This window comes from Myotis lucifugus, unplaced genomic scaffold (genome assembly GCF_000147115.1).
Source record: "Myotis lucifugus unplaced genomic scaffold, Myoluc2.0 scaffold_53, whole genome shotgun sequence".
Taxonomy (NCBI): Eukaryota; Metazoa; Chordata; class Mammalia; order Chiroptera; family Vespertilionidae; genus Myotis; species Myotis lucifugus.
The window spans coordinates 685131-701993 of NW_005871101.1; the positions used below are offsets into that span (position 1 = coordinate 685131).

Here is a 16863-nt window from a genome sequence, read left to right on the forward strand (position 1 = left end):
TTCCAACTGTAATTGGAATTCTGTATTTTAACTCAAGCCTTATAAAATGAAAAATTTTAAATAAAAAACAAAATTCAGCATTTCTTATTATCTATAAAAGATGTTTGGAAGTCCCTTTGAGCTCTGCAATTGAACTTCTGACTCCAATCTGTTTCCTATACATTCAAGGGGTGAACTCTGGTGGGAGAATAGAGACACTATATACACACATGAAACAAACATGATGAGGTCAGTTAGTGGGGGGTGCCATGAAGAATATGTTTTCAAGGGTGATGCGATAGAGTGAGTAGTCAGGGAAGGCCTTTCTGACTCTGAAGCATTTGGAGTTGTGAATTCTATAGCAGCCAGTCCTTTTCCCCACTGCGATCCATAAACTCTGCCTCTTGGTTACCAACCAGATTATAGTGGTCGGCAAACTGCGGCTTGGCAAACTACGGCTCGTGAGCCACATGCGGCTCTTTGGCCCCTTGAGTGTGGCTCTTCCACAAAATACTGACTTCTGCGCATGGGCCACGAAGTTCAATCACACTGTACGTGCGCGCCTGCACGGGTATTTTGTGGAAGAGCCACACTCAGGGGCCAAAGAGCCGCATGTGGCTCTCGAGCCGCAGTTTGCCGACCACAGTCCTAGAAGAATGAGGAGCAAGCGAACTTTCAAGGCAGCAGAAGCAGAATGAGCTAAGGCCCTGGGGCAGGAAGGACCTGGCATGCTAGAATACTGGAAGGGAAGCCCTGTGTCTACAGCCCAGAGAGCTGGAGCAGGACTGGAAGGAGCCGGGGTAGGGTAGCATAGCAGTCAGTTGATGCAGAATGCTGAAAGCGGCTAAAGCACCTGTACTTTATGCTAAGTTCAAAAGGAAAACACACAGGGTTTTAACAAGATCCCGCGGCTACTATGCAGAAAATGAACTGTAAGGGAACCAAAGTTAAAGCAGACAGAACAGCTCAAGGAATAAAATCTCTATGCAAGTGCACGTGCACACACAGAGATTAAAAACAATGTGTAAGGGAGAGCTTTGTACCTTCTCAATTTTGCTGTGAACCTAAAACTGCTCTAAAAAAAACCCACGGAACTTCAGAAAAGAAAAAAGCAGCACTACAACAATACTGAAAATTTAGAAAGTCACACTTAACAAAATGTGTTTTAGATATACAGCTATTACTACTTATTCCCCAATAATCAATGTGATTTTCTAGACCTATACGAAAGCAAGGGCTTATAGCCTACGTGCTCTCCGATCTGAAGAATCCAGAACAGAGAGAAAGCTGTGAATCATGTCATGCAGGCGTCACTGTGGTCTGAAGTCATCCTTATTTTGAATGCTGCCGATCAGAGATATATTGCAGTGTAGAGCGTAACATCACTCTAGACGGCAAGTAATACCAAACGCGGTAAGTCATATGCTCTACATTTAAGATTTCAACATATTTCCATGAATGCTGTGGCTCACAAAAAAAGCCAAATTCTACTAAGTGGAAAACGTATTTCAGTCTCCAGAGCTGTCCTCAAATAGTAAAACAATTTACCAGACATACTCAAATACGTTTTTCCCAAATTCCTTTATTTTTCTCATTTAAATTGGTTCCAAAAGGAACTGGCAGGACATAGTACTAGTATATGCTGTGAGTGATTGATACTCTTATGGAAAAAGCATGTAAGGAGCTAAAACTAAAGACTTATAACTATGCACAGCATTCAAAGGCCTAAATAGACAGACGTCATGTTTCAAATTCATTGAAAATAAGATTGGTGAAGCTATTCTAGAGCCGTAACATGTCTTGGTCCCCTCAGCCTCTCTTGCCCCTTATGAAGGTCCTAGCAATACTGATAGAGCTAGCACATCTGATAGAGCTTGAACCTGACTCCAGGGAAGACTCGTGTTACTGGACTGGAACGTCATCCTCCATTTCTTGAATTTCCATTTACAGACTGTCATGGCACTGGTATCTCTGCCTTCTGTCATGGATAACCTATATCACCTTGGTTGGTACTATATAATCCAGCTGAGTTCTCATGTTTGGCCAAAACTTCTTTCCCTTTTATTTTCTTACTAGAGGCCCGGTGCACAAAATTTGTGCACTTGGGGTGGGGGGGGGGTCCTTCAGGCCGGCCTGTGCCCTCTTGCAGTCTAGGAGCTGTCAGTTGGACATCCTTAGTGCTGCTGCGGAGGTGGGAGAGCCTCCTGCCACCGCTGCTGCACTCACCAGCCATGAGCCCGGCTTTTGGGTGAGTGGCGCTTCCCCTGTGGGAGTGCACTGACCACCAGGGGGCAACTCCTGCATTGAGCGTCTGCCCCCTGGTGGTCAGTGCACATCATAGCGACTGGCCAACCGGTCGTTCGATCATAACGGTCGCTTAGGCTTTTATATATATAATAGATTCTTCATGTACACACTCTGGGCTTTGTACCTCAACTTCTTTACTCTCATCAACCTCTTGTTTTAGGACTCCTTGTAACTATAGTCCAAGGAGAGTTTTGAAACTCTCAGCAGGTACAGAGTTCTGACTATTATGTTCAAGCAACGATTTGCTGAAATTTAAACTATAAAGTTACATACTTAACTTTGATATAAATTTCCCACCAATTTCATAGAATCATAGAATTCTGGAGGAGTAAAGAATCTTAACTGATTTCAAATACTATCATGTATATAGTTGAAATCTTCTGTCTTTGTGCTTTAGGCCAAAAATCTACCCAAGGGTAAAAAAAAGAAAATCTCTAAGACACAATTTCATTACATCAGGCAATTATTATTAAAAACATAGCAAAGCAGATAACAGGACTTTAGAATTTATCACATTTATGACACGTTGGTGTCCATATAACTCATCTCCAAAATTTAACCAACTATTAGACCCCACTCGGTTAACAGCTATCAAGGAAAGGACATGTGTAATCAATCTACAGCATTAGCTATCCATTCAAGGGCTGATAGCATCAGCTCTTAGGGAATTTTCTTAGAGTAATTCCAGAACAATTAACCATTAATTATTACAGGATCACTAGATTCATTGAGAATGCATTACCTTCAATTTTCAAAATTGAAAAGCTTTGTGAGTCTTATCTCATGCTAGGTGAAAACTCTCAGTTTCCTCTTTGAAGATAATATGTTGCAAATTAGGCTCCTTTCACTTCTTTTTAGGAAATACCATTAATTCCACTATTCATCTCTTAAAAGAATTATACAGATCCTGATATTTAACTTCCACTAAATATGTCCTGCATATTTACATGTGTGTACACATACAAGTCCACGACACAGCTCACTTCTATTTCCAGAGTGAAAGTGAACAATTGTTACAGGAGTCAACTAACTTGCCTCAATTAGCTTCACTGACTGTGCAGAGATTTCCAAGATACAAACTGCTATTATAGAGGAAGTAGTTGTGCTTACTGATTCTTGGCCTATGTTACTATTAGGGACAGGTACTCGGTGCTGCTATTTGTATGTTTATATTAACTGTAACTCACAGACAAGCCTGTGGTGGATGCTGAAGGTGAGGTAATGCAGCAATCAGACCTAAACATTATGTAGGATAGAGGGCAGGCTCTGGCCCGGTTTCTAGATTGGGGATACTGAAGAGTCTGTAGTAGGCTGAAAACGGTTCCAAGTCCTGGAACCTGTGAATGTGATCTAACGCGCAAAGTCTATGGACATTAAGAATGCTGACATGGGCAAATTATCCTGGATGATCCCAGTGGCCTTACATGAAATCACATGTATTCTTTTAAGGAGGCAGATCTGACAGACTCAGAGGAGAAAGCAATGTGAAGATGGAGCCAGAGGGATGTGAAGATGCTGGTCTTGAAGACAGAGATGATGCAGCCACAACAAAGGCGGGAAGAGGTGAGAACAGGCTTCCCTGGGGCTTCTGGAGGGAGCCTGACCCTGCCAACACCTTGATTTCAGCCCAGAGACACGGATTTTGAAGTTTTGGCCTCCAAAATTGTATTCTCCAGATTCTCTCCAGAACTATGAGAATTAGTTCAACAACTAATTAATTAAACAACTTTCTGTTGTTTAAATAAATCACTGACTGTGTGGTCATTTGTGGGTCACGGGATACTAATACACAGCCTATCATGGACAGCAGTAATTTCAGTATGAATAGACAGCAAAGAAAGTCAAACCAAAGTAAATGAACTGAGTTCCTGCTGTGTGCCAGGACCGTGCTAGAGGTTATCATAAACTTTTATTTTTAATCCATTCTCCTACTAATACAGAACTGAAATTTGCTATTGAATTTTTGGGGTCTGACAGTGACTAGGTCACCGCACTGCCTTATCCCAGATTTAGCACAGGGATAACCAAGATTGAGAATGTGGACATTTACCCCTGCTTAAATGCAGTTTCCTAGTCACAGAAATTAATGCCAATCTTTTTCTTTTGATGCTCTGTTTTTCTCATCCTGTGCATTAAAATGGTTCAAAATGCTGAGGGAATATCTGCTCACACAGGGTAGCAAAAAGACAGATAATATGCTTTCCAATAAGCCTAATAGGAGAATGTTCTTTTGGTAACAGGTATTATGTACAGTGTCCATAAATCTAGGCCTGAAAATATTCCCTGAAGACTTATGAAACTGGATAAAACTGAAAAATTACACACAAGTTTCCACAAAATATCTAATTCTCAAATGCCTCAAATTTCTCTTAAAAAAAGTAATTTTCCAGGAAGAAAATCACCACCTAAATAAAGTATAATGAACATAATTGTCACCTATGATTACCACTTGTCTAGGAATGGTTTATTTTCCATCTTGTGTCTCATTCACCAGCATTAATCAATATGATTCTAGCCACCATTTCAAGTAAACATCTTGGACATTGTAACCTTCATTTTATTCCTTGGTAATTTTATAAAATCCAGTATATCCTGCCTTGCACACATGACTAACTGACCCCCTGCTCCCACAAAATGTCACCTTTGATATGCTGCCTGCAAAAATAACCTATCAGTGGATGAATCACGGCATTCCCTGGTGTTCACTGTTTTGTCTTATTCTTTCATGACATTGAAAGGAGATGGGGCGGGGAGGGGAATCAACAGGTAAAAAAACAGAACAGACATATACATGATATAGACACTTTTCAATTATCAGTCACTTTGGGGGTCTGGAATATTAGGTTGGATCATATTAAATTTCTAATACTCAACTGCTTTTGAACGTAAGAAAAGTCAGCGGTTTCCTATGAACCTACTAAATACCTGAATCAACCCTCTAATTTCTGAGCATCATTTTAAGTCTCAGGTTCTCATACACCACGTCTTTACCAGAGCCATTAACAGCAAAACTCTGGACACATCCTCCCTTAGGCTCTTATCCAGGGCTGGTTACCGGCTAGTCAGGAGATTACTGGAGATAATAAACATGGCAAAAGGGGTGAGAAGGAAGGAAATGGAAATAAGAAGACAAAGATGATCTACCAAGTGGATTATACTCCTTTACAGAAGGACCATGAACTTATGGTGCTACCTTTTTCCTCAGAGTCACTCAATGATCTTGCAACATTGTTTTAAAGTAGGAGGAAGTCTTGAACCTTTCTCCTTCAAAAGTAAGTGGTTTGAAAGCTATGATAAAAACCTAGTTCTAAAAACATTCTTCTCATCTATCATTTCCTACTACCTTTCCCAGGCCAAAAAGCAAAACAAAAATAAAAATATCCCAGTAGTAAATGAAAAATGAATGAGTAAATAAAAAGTTCTGGATTTTGAAAATCCATTCATAGTATTAGCCAGGTATAGGGGGTACGGAAGAGAAATCACAGAATTTAAAAATGCAAGGGACAAAGTATAATATAGGAGAAAAAGGGGAATGGGTGAGAATTTAATTTCTGGGTATAAAACATCCCACAGATTATCAAGTTCAAAAAGCAAAAGTTCTGAAAGCTTAAGTACAAAGGCTAATGTATGAAAGATCACGGAATTTTCTATTCCAACTATGGGTGACATGATCACAGAACAGTAGCCAACTACCCTGAAATTATTTCAAAGAAATGATATAGAAACAGGTATGTATCACCCTACAGAATCAGGCAAATCAGTAGAAAATTTTACTGATTCTATAATGTATGTATCTACACTACCTAAAAGATACTTTCCAGTATAAAATACTAATGCAGTAGTGCCTCTTAAACTTAATAAAGACAGTTTTGCCCTTATGGATGGTATTCTAGATGGTGCTGAGTCCACTAAATCCAGATAGTGAAATCTGTGGAGAGTAATAGTCTATAAAATGGAAATCTTCAATGACATCAAAATACAGTTTCAAATAATAAACTGCCTACAATCAAATTCAAGCCATCCTCTATCCCATAGATGATAGTGTGAGTAGTAAGTAATATTAATGGTATCAGTGTGTTTTAAAAGGTTAAAAAAAGAGAGAAAAGCTGGTAGCTGAAGAATTATGGCACCAATAACCATTTTTCACTTGAGCAACACATGATTTAACCAGTTTTCAAGAGTGCTGATATCTTATGGAGTTCCTTGAAGCAACATTCCACCAATAGATAAATCTTCCTGAAAGACTAAATATTTTTTTTAATGTGCTTGGCAAGATACTGAAATAGTTTTGAGGAACTCAGTGAACTAAAAATATGGCAGTTTCTTCATTCCTCTTGGTTTTAAGGATCTTACCATTCCATAAAATAATTTGTGTCTTTTCAAATAATAGAGAAAAAGAGGTCAATCTAAGTTCACCGTGTGACTTAAGAGTAGCAGTAATAAATGCATTTGTGATACTAAAAACAATTGTTGGTAGTGCTAGTTCTTCCTCATGCTGTTCTGATGAGCTAGTTCTAGTAAGTACACAAAGCAAGGCTTGGGCACATAATTGAAATGCCATCAATATTCCTCTCTATTATATGTGAAGGTAAGGTAAAAGTGAACTTCCTTTTTTCTCTTCAGAAAGGACTGCATTTTAAAGCAGCTTTAGATTGCAAGAGGACCTAAAAATAATCATGGCATCTTCAATTAAAGCAGGCTGCCATTAACAAAGGCACACTGACCAGAGGTAAAGGTAAACCCTTTATTTGTTCTTAATTTTTAAGCTAAAATTAAAAATTAGGAAAGATTTCTAAATTTCAGCTTTTAAGAATATCAAAACTCTAAAACATCACTTCATTACTCATCAAAAACCCAGTATCTCAATACCGTGTGCTACTAACTCCTTTCAAAGTTCTTCCTAAGACTGCTTTTTTTTTGACTTTTAAAAAATTTTATTTTCCTGAAAATGGCAGAGCAAAGGCTATAATAAAATGTTTATAGAATTTTAACATATTAAATTTAAGTAAAATGCATACATTTGAAATACATTTATCATAATTTATATAGTCTTATAAAGTTTAACATATAATTATATATGTATATATGTACATACATATATATGTTTATATATTTATACAGATTTCTTTGCATAGATCTATCCAGAATGATACCATCCTTTAACTTTTATATATCTTAGTCTCCAGTGAGAAACACTGAAGTGAAATAGGTCACTTCTTTTATTTATTTTTTTTAAGACTGCATTTTTAATTTGCGTATCAAATCATTGTTCACTGGCAGTGGGAGCTCTAACAGCCCTGGAGGAAGACATAAGTGTTGGGAAAGTCCAAGTAGGAAGAGTGAGAGCTTATTCACATGGAGATTTGTTCAAAGTGGAGCAGCCATCAAAAGGACTCATGGACTACAATAGGGCAAAAGGCTTTCCTTTCTGCACCCCACTTCTCTGGGAAAATGTTAACCTAGTGGGAGGAATGGAATATATAAAAATGGAACATGAAACCTCTCTTATTTTCTGCCTCTTGTTTTTTCCCAAATTATCTTTATTCCACAGTCCATCTTATCGTTCCTGCCCACTGTGTCTGTTCCTTTCATTCTAGTTGTTTTCCCATTTTGCCACTTCCTTTTATTTCAATGTGCCATTCCTCTGGAGCCCTACTCATTTTTCTCCTGCCTCCTTATTTTCCAGTCTTCCTGAACCATCACAATTCCCTTCTGTGCTTGGAGCAAACCATCCTCACCACTATCACCAAGTCCTTCCTGCCCCTTTCTGAGCACAACACCTACATGGGGAGCCCCATTCTTCCCCTGCAGTTGGCAAGGAGTAGTTATGAACTTAACATTTTTCAAAATGTAAATTCGACACCAGAGAAAAAAGAGGAAATTTTATAGTCAACTACAAGGACATTTATGCTCTTTGTTTGTAAAGAGTAAATAATAAGTAATGGGCTAGCATTACTCCTGTTTCCAAGGACCTTTCCCATTTCACACTTGTGTTCTCTGCTCAATTAATAGAATTTCAAGGTCTTATTACAGCACCCAAAGTTGAAACAGGGTAATATAGTCTGCTACACTGTGGTGTGTTTGGTTGGGCAAATTAAATTAAAAATAAAGCCAAGGCTAGTCATGACAGGAAGGATGACCTGTAATTAGCACATCTGTAATAATGACTATAATTGTCACATTACAATACACTAATCCCACAAAACCCAAGATTCAACTCCCTGCCTCTACATACAGCAGTTTTATGTAGGGATCCTAAAGGACCATTCCACAGAAGGAGATCCAGTGACAAGTCAATGTTGATAGAACAGGGGGAAGTAACTGCAATTACAGCACAAATGCTGAGACTAGTTCAGATGTACTATTCACAGAAATGGTTTCCGACTCTACACACTGTGGCAGCCAGCTTCTGTGATGCCACCTTCTCTTCCCCACCCCACCCCACCCCTTGAACATCCTCTCCTGGTAGTCACACCTCTGTGTAGACATCTCCCACAATGTATCAACAGTCACAACAGACACGGTATGTGACTAATGCAATATGACCAATAGGATATGGAAGTGATGAGGTATAAGTTCCGAGGTGCAAGTGCTGAACTTCGCATTTTAGTGTGCTTCCTAGTTAGTGTATACACCTGGATTAACTAACTGCCCCTACAGCAAGTAATGTGAGTATTAGCAAAAAGCTGTCATTCACCTAAGTCATCTCCAGCTAACCAGTTCCCACCTACCTTTCCCCAAAACTTCTAATATCTAGCTAAGTAATTTAAAGCAGTCAATGTGTTGAGCAGATTAAAAAACAGAATCAGGCTCCACTCCTCAGCCTCACAAGAGAATCCAGCCCAGAGAGGAGGCAGAGAAACGATGAGGAAAGAGGGCTGAATTTTATTCTTGCTCAGAATTCATCAGATTGTTTATGGGCAGTAGCCATAGCCAAGAGAATTTTTTTTGGTCTAGACGCCCCTTGTAATCCCTTCATATCTCAAGTCCTTGGCACTCAAGGTTACTCAGCATGACCCAGACTGCAGGATGTCTTGCCTCTCAGCACTCTGGGGTGTGCTCAGAGGCTGGGTGTACTGTTAAAATGATCCCAGGAGGCAGTTCTCGTAAGCGGAAAAATGTTATGGTCTTTCTTCACCACACTCTAATATTTTTAAAGTACTTAGTCTTAGTAAGAGTCTGAAATTGTATTAAAAGCTCATGACAGCCCTCTGAAATACAGGCTATTCATTACCTCCATCTTATACGTATGTGAAGAAACTGAAGCTTTGGGAGACTGTCTTCCTCAAAGGCACACAGCTCACAAGTGGCAGAGCTGGAACTAGATGCAAGGTTCCCACTAGTAAGCTATTTTGCTTCTAAGCAGGGCACACTGGTGATGCTGACCTCTGACCCAGTTAAATTCAGAAGTCAACTTAGCTAAATGAGAGAAAGACCTACGAAAGTTTCAATTCTACAAAATTGAAGGTTATATATGTACCAGAAACAAACCATGTCATCACTTACATCTGCTGTTTAAAGGATTCTTTGGAATGATATGTATTTTACCAACATGGTTTCTGATGTCATCCAAATGACTCTATGATCAGTTCCCAAGAAAGTAAAAAGGCAGAGAAAATAATATGGGTTCACAGAGTTAAGTACTACATATGGTAGAAACTAATCAAAATCCTGCCCTCAGTCTTCTGGTGAGCATTCATTTCAAAAGGAAATGCAAAGAATTTTTTCACATGTCACTTGCCCTTTAACATATAAATGAAAAATATTAAGCTTCAAGTATGATTTAATGAATTAAGACTTGTTAAACTGACATGACAAAAATGTCTCATCTTGAAAATATAATATAGTAACATCTTTAAAACATTCCAGACTGCAACATAAATATAAGGAAAAGGACAAAAAGATAGGATGAGTGATGTAACTTGATAAAGACAACTATACACTCCACTCATTAGCAACAATTTGGGCCACTACAGTTTCCTCTTTGTTGAACTGAAGATTTTCCTGTTCACCATTAAAGTCAGCACTTCTCTCATACGGGGGTCTTACAGAACAAGAGTTATTCATGGTTTAACATCTCCGGCTCGGGCCCTCAGAGGGGAATGCCCAGGTCAAAGAGCAGCACGCACCTTCCCCAAACAGCTTCTGTCTCCAAGCCTGTCCTTTCCCATCCACAGGTGGGCAGCTGCTCCAGGGCCTGCAGCCACTCAGAGGCCTCCCAACTGAGGACGTGTGGGTCTGGCAGCCCACATTTAAAATAGAAGTGAGGGTGTTAAATGCCCAGTTTCTCACCGAAAAGAATGTCTCTTGCATTTGGCTCCAGGGGTCTACATTATCTTTTTAAAAAGGAAAAGTTATTTGGGCTTGTTTGGACTATTTTCACTTTTCAGACTGTACTTGGCAGAAAGAGGAGTGAATTCCACTGACTTGAGCTCACTTTTAAGTTTTTCCATGTTTTTTTGATAGGTTTGCCATGCTTAGGAGACCTCTGCAGCTGCAGACAGGTGAAAACACACAGGATTTATCATCACCAAAGACCTGAGACATGAAGCACTCATTAAAATCCACCTAGAAACTGTACATTTTCAAATGCAGAGAGCAAGCACACACTTTAGGAGGAAACAGAACCCTGCCCCCTCCACACCCTCTCTTCCCAAAGCCCCTGTCTGAGCCTACAGGGGGGATATGCATCCGCGCTAGAAAGGGTGCCCATGAGAGGAGGCCCTTCTGTAGTGTGAAAGCCCCGCTGAGTAACTTACTTTAAGCAGAAAAGCACCAGTGTTCTCTCTTACAGAGAGCCAAGACCGAAAGAGATTCCAAAACAAAATCTGCCTTGACTCCCAACATTCCAGACCTTATTAACAGGAGGCTCATCCTTCCGAACAAAGGAAACACTGTCAGCCCTGCACAGGTGGATGCAGCCACCCCGCCCAGAGCCCGCCCGTCCAACCGAGGGCAGCCTTCAAGGACTACAACTGCCCACCATCTCAGACCTTACTACAGTCATTCTTATCAGCAGAATACATAAACTTCCCTGATAATGCTCAGTAAACAGCTACTGGGGGCAGATTCTGGCTTTTGAGAAATGATAGAAACATATAGAGACAGGAAAAAAGTGTCAGAGAGGACCTTCTGGGAAGGGATTGGAATACAAAAACCTGATAATAAGAACTGCAGCTCGGGTCAGAAGGCAGTTTGTGATCTCTGAAGGAGAAAAGCTCAAGAGTAATGCTTTTGTCACCGGCTTTCAGTGTTACAATCAGAAATTATGACTCTATGTGGTGGAATTTCATCTGAAGTGTAACTGAATCTTTGGATTCTCAACAATTCCAAAGGTCAGATGCCAAAAGTATGCTGTATCCTCATTTCTACTATATTTGGAATTCTTACCATTTTGTCTCAGTTTTTCCCACATGTCCCTGTAAGTTCTAAAGGTCTTCACATAAGCTACTATCTATATGCTAGCAACTCAAAGGGGCTCTCTCCCCACCAATGGATCCTCACAAAGTTTTGATTTTTCACTCTGACTTCACATAATCATTTCTAGCAGATAACTTTGCTCTCCTTTCTGGGGATACATGACAAAGGGACTACAACTCTGGTTGAAAATTGGGGAATTTCAGTTACAAACCCGTATCCCACTCGGTAACTTCCTTAATAATAAATGCTTTGGTTTTTACCAAGGATAAAATGGAAGGAACAAGACTCCCCTCTTAATAAAGGGCAACAAAAACTTCTTTAGCCTCTGTGATGAAAGGCAATAGGACAATTTTAACTGGGTTTTGGCCACAGAACAGGCAAGGCCCAGCTCTTGCACAACAATCTGCACACAGGACATTTTCCATTCCTGTCCTGATCACCCATGGACTTGGTGCCCAAGCACTGATCCAAAATCAAATCTGGGAAAGGAAAAAGAGAAAAATTCTTGAAGTATTTTCCCCTAACTAGTCCGCATTATTACGCCCTGGGAAGACAGGCAGGCTTCACAGAGGAGGTGCTCTCTGAGCTGGTTCTTGAAAAACTGAGAGTTTGGTAGGCAGAGGGACAGAAAGGACAGGCCAAGAAGAGAGAATGAGGCATATTCATGAAATGGGACAAAACTTTGGGCACTGGGCACAGGAGGGGGAGGGGAGGGCCTGCCGTACTTTAGGAGGCCAGTGGGTGCCACAGTAAGCAGTTTAGATTTTATTCCCCAGACAATGGGACTACCCCATCAAGGAGGGGAATGGCATGTTCAGATCTAATGGAGCTGTGGCCATTCATAATACAGAGGATGGGATTGGGAGGAAAATAATCACACATCTTAAAACATAAAGTCAATTAAGGATCACACTGAGCAAAGGCAATCATAGCTTGAGCTTATAAGAAATGTACGAGAAGACATGAAGACAGGGTCCATGCCAAAGAATGCCCCAGAGGGTACCCAGAGTGCTCTCTCACTCAGAGCTGTCATGTCCCATAACGTGGCACTTGGCCTGAGGTGCCAGATTTCTGCCCAGTCGCAATCCCTCCCAGAGAGCCTGAATGAAGCTTTCAGAAGAAGTGGTCCAGGTTTGGCTTTCAAAATGTAAGATGGCTGTAAGCAGAAGGAAGCCACATCTGATTTACAGGGGAAGGAGTTGCAGGGGAAGGGCAGAGGGAGGGTACAGAGATACCTGTTTTGAGAAGGGGATCGCTGGGATGAGAGTTGACCCTAAGATTACAGGAGGAAGACAGTTAAGAATGTTCAAGTAACAAGGGTGACCATTATACTGAAGTGTTAAGAACTAAGAGAGGCTATTTTTAATATTTAATAACAGAAATTAAAATACCCATTTTACAGGTGAAGGGAATACTAAAAGTAAATAGCATGTGACAAAGCCGGATGTCTGATACCAAACCCCCAACTGTTCTCCACCCACATCAGACCATTAACTCCAGGTAGTTAGTGCAATGAAACGGGAATCATCCATTTCTCTGGGGGCACTGTGGGAGTTTGTCCTGCCCAGGCTGTTTTCCTGAAGGTAATTGTAAATGAAAGGAGGGGGTGGCTGCAGAACTCTATCCTTCAGCAATTTGTTCTAGAAGAGGAAATGGTACAATAATTACGTGTTCAAACAGAAGGCCTATTCTGGAAAACAAAGCAATTAAGATGAAGGATTCATTCCACAAATATTTACTGAGTACTTGCTATCCACCAGGCATAGTCCCAGGAGGTAGGTAGAGAATGGTTAGTTAAGCTAAGTTCCTATATTACATCAGGAACAACGTCATGAACCACACCTCTGTAACCATCTTTAATATCAGATATAGTTCGCCCTAGCCGGTTTGGCTCAGTGGATAGAGTGTTGGCCTGTGGACCGAAGGGTCCCAGATTTGATTCTGGTCAAGGGCACATGCCTGGGTTGTGGGCTTGGTACAACATGCAGGAGGCAGCCAATCTATGATTCCCTCTCATCATTGATGTTTCTCTCTCTCTCTTCCTCTCCCTTCCTCTCTAAAAATCAATAAAAATATATTTAAAAAAATATCAGACATAGTTCTCTTGGCTGACCATCACTACCAATGGAGATTTGTTTTAAAAAAACATGAAGCCAAATTAGGCGAAGAGATTCTGATTTTGGGAGGTCTGAAATGAGGTTTAGGAATCTGTATTAATATATATATATAATTTCAGAGAGGAAGGGAGAGGGAGAGAGATAGTGTACTTAGTGTAATTAGTTTTATCACAGGACCAAGTACAAATTTAAAATTTGTCCCTTTTTTGTTAACATTTGTCTTTTGTAAGTGGTAAAAAGGTAATTAACTCATTTAGATTTCCTCAAAAGCTAGGGAATTCTGAAGAAAAAGTTTGGCCTCCTCTAGAAATGTGGACATCTTAACCCATGTAGAATTTAGAAAATACCATAACGTGGTTAAGTGTATATCCTATTCTTGTGTAAACCACATATGAATGGAAACAGATCAATCACTCTAGTATTAACTGCAGTTTAATATTAATCAGATGGTGTCATACACTTGAGAATTATGTAAAAGACTTGTTTCCTGGGTATAGTAGTCAGCTGAAATAAATGCAAGCACAAAGATGGTCTGGGATAGAATGTTCCCAATTATAAGAAAGCAGAAAAAGTCTTTGGGGATTACTACGGCCAACACTACATTCTGAAACAGACTGAAACATGAGCAACATAATGGACTACATAAGAGGTGATTTGTTTACCTTCTCCATCTGATGATATGTTTCCCTCTTTGCTTTGACAACCAGGAGGCTCAGAGCCTGCTACATGGCCTACATAAGCAATTCTATAGGATTCTTTTATGTACAAACTTAATGTCTTCATCTTATTTGTCCTCAGTTTCCTCAGATATTTATTTAATGGACTGCTTTTTAGAGCAGTTTTAGGTTCACAGTAAAATTGAGCAGAAGGTATAGAGTGTGCCCATCCATATATGCACTGTCTCCACATTCACAGAGCCTGTCCCACCTATCAACATCTAACACAAAGTGGTACACTTGTTACAACTGATGAACCTACATTGATACATCACCATCACCCAAAGTCCATAGTTTACATTAGGGTATATGGAGCTCTTGGTGTTATACATTATATGGGTTTTGACAAATGTATAATGACACGCATTCACCATTATAGTATACAGAGTCCTTTTGCTGCCCTAAAAATCCTCAGTGCTCCACCTTGTCATTCCTCCTTTCTTCCTAACTCCTAGAAACTATGAATCTATTTACTGTCTCCATAGTTTTTTAAATATTATTCTCAACTGTAGTTGATATACAGTATTATATTAGTTTCTGGTGTATAAAATAGTGATTAGACATTTATATAACTTATTAAATAATCACCCCAGTAAGTCTAGTACCCATCTAACACCATACATGGTAATTATAAATATTATTAACTATATTTCCTATGCTGTACTTTACATGCTTGTGACTGTTTTTATTGATATAGAAGCAACCAAAGTATCCATTGATAGATGAATGGATAAAGAAGATTTGGTACATATACAGAATGGAATATTATTCAGCCCTTAGAAAGAATGAAACCTTGCCATTTGAATAGACCTAGAGGATATTATGCTAAGTGAAATAAGCCAGACAGAGAAAAACAAATACCGTGTTTCACTTACTATATGTGGAATCTAAAAAACTGTCTTCATAATTTTGCATATCATATAGTTGGAATCATACAGTACATAGACTTCTCAATTTGGCTTCTTTTACTTAGTAATATGCATTTAAGATGCCTCCATGTCTTTTCATGGCTTGATAGTTCATTTCTTTTTAGTGCTAATACTCCATTGTCTGGATGTACCACATCTTACTTATCCATTCACTTACTAAAGGACATCTTGGTGCTTCCAAGTTTTAGCAATTATGAATAAAGTCGCTATAAACATTTGTGTGCAGATTTCTGTCAGGACATACGTTTTCAATGCATTTGGGTAATTGGATACTTATTTTTTATCCAGCATGTAAACCTCGCAGGTCCTTAATGAAATAAGCCTCTATATGTATCTATGTCATCTTCCTTAAATCTCTTTTGGTGTAAGACAGAACAAAAGTTATTATAGAATAAATCAACTAATCAAGGTAGATCAAACCTCATAAGCTCTCTGAAGATAGCTTATACATTCTTTCTTTCCTGTGGACTGAAATTCTCCTTAGGAAAATATTTCTAATTTTTTGTGTATGAATTTTAGTCTATGTCTAAGGTAATAAAATAATTTCAAACTTAGAAATGACAGTATTATTTCATGAAAATTATTCTATATGGCAAGTATAGGGCTTTGCCTTAAGAGCTATTTAAAGGCCTCTCGAACCTTGGGTCTCTCTTATATACTTATTTGTGTTTTGTTTAATAAATATAAGAATAATTTGTAATACCTTAATCAATAAAAAATTAAAAATAAATAAATAAATATAAGAATAATGCTTGGGGAAAAATGCTTAATAATAATTATAAGAATAATTCATAAAACTTGGAGAATTAAAAATAAAGCCAAAATTAAAAGAACCTATAATACATTTCACTCAGAGAAATTACTGTTCACAGTTCACTGTTATCTTACTATTCCTCTTATTTATGCTATAATTCACTCATACAATCAATATGGGGGCCAATGTTGATGCCAACATCCGGTTTTACCGTTTTCCTCTGCTCTGACACAGTCCAGTCTTCCTTACACAATCAAACATACATAACCTCCATCTGTTTCATTCACACACAGATTCTCACATACACCGTCTTGTTTCTCCCTGGTTATGGTCCAATAAAGAAAGGGCATATTTAATAAGTATAATAATCAGCTCTTATCCAGTCTTTTACAGTTATCCATGCCTTTGTTTATATCTGTAAACTCACCTAGCTTATCAAAATGTTACCTTCTTGCCCCAGACAGGAGGCTCAGTTGGTTGGAGCATCATCCCATACACCCAAAAGATTGTAGGTTCAAATCCAGATCAGGGCACATACCTAAGGTTGCGGTTTCAATCCCTGGTCAGGGAGCATATGGGAGGCAATTGATCGATGTTTCTCTCTCACATCGATGTTTCTCTATCTTTCTTTCTCTCTCACC

The 16863-nt window shown here is 39.2% G+C and overlaps 1 protein-coding gene across 6 annotated transcripts in view; it reads right to left on the reverse strand.

Annotated features, from left to right (window-relative positions):
* Positions 1-16863, reverse strand: part of FNDC3B (fibronectin type III domain containing 3B) — a 264375-nt gene that overhangs the window by 116829 nt on the left and 130683 nt on the right. The window lies entirely within an intron of this gene.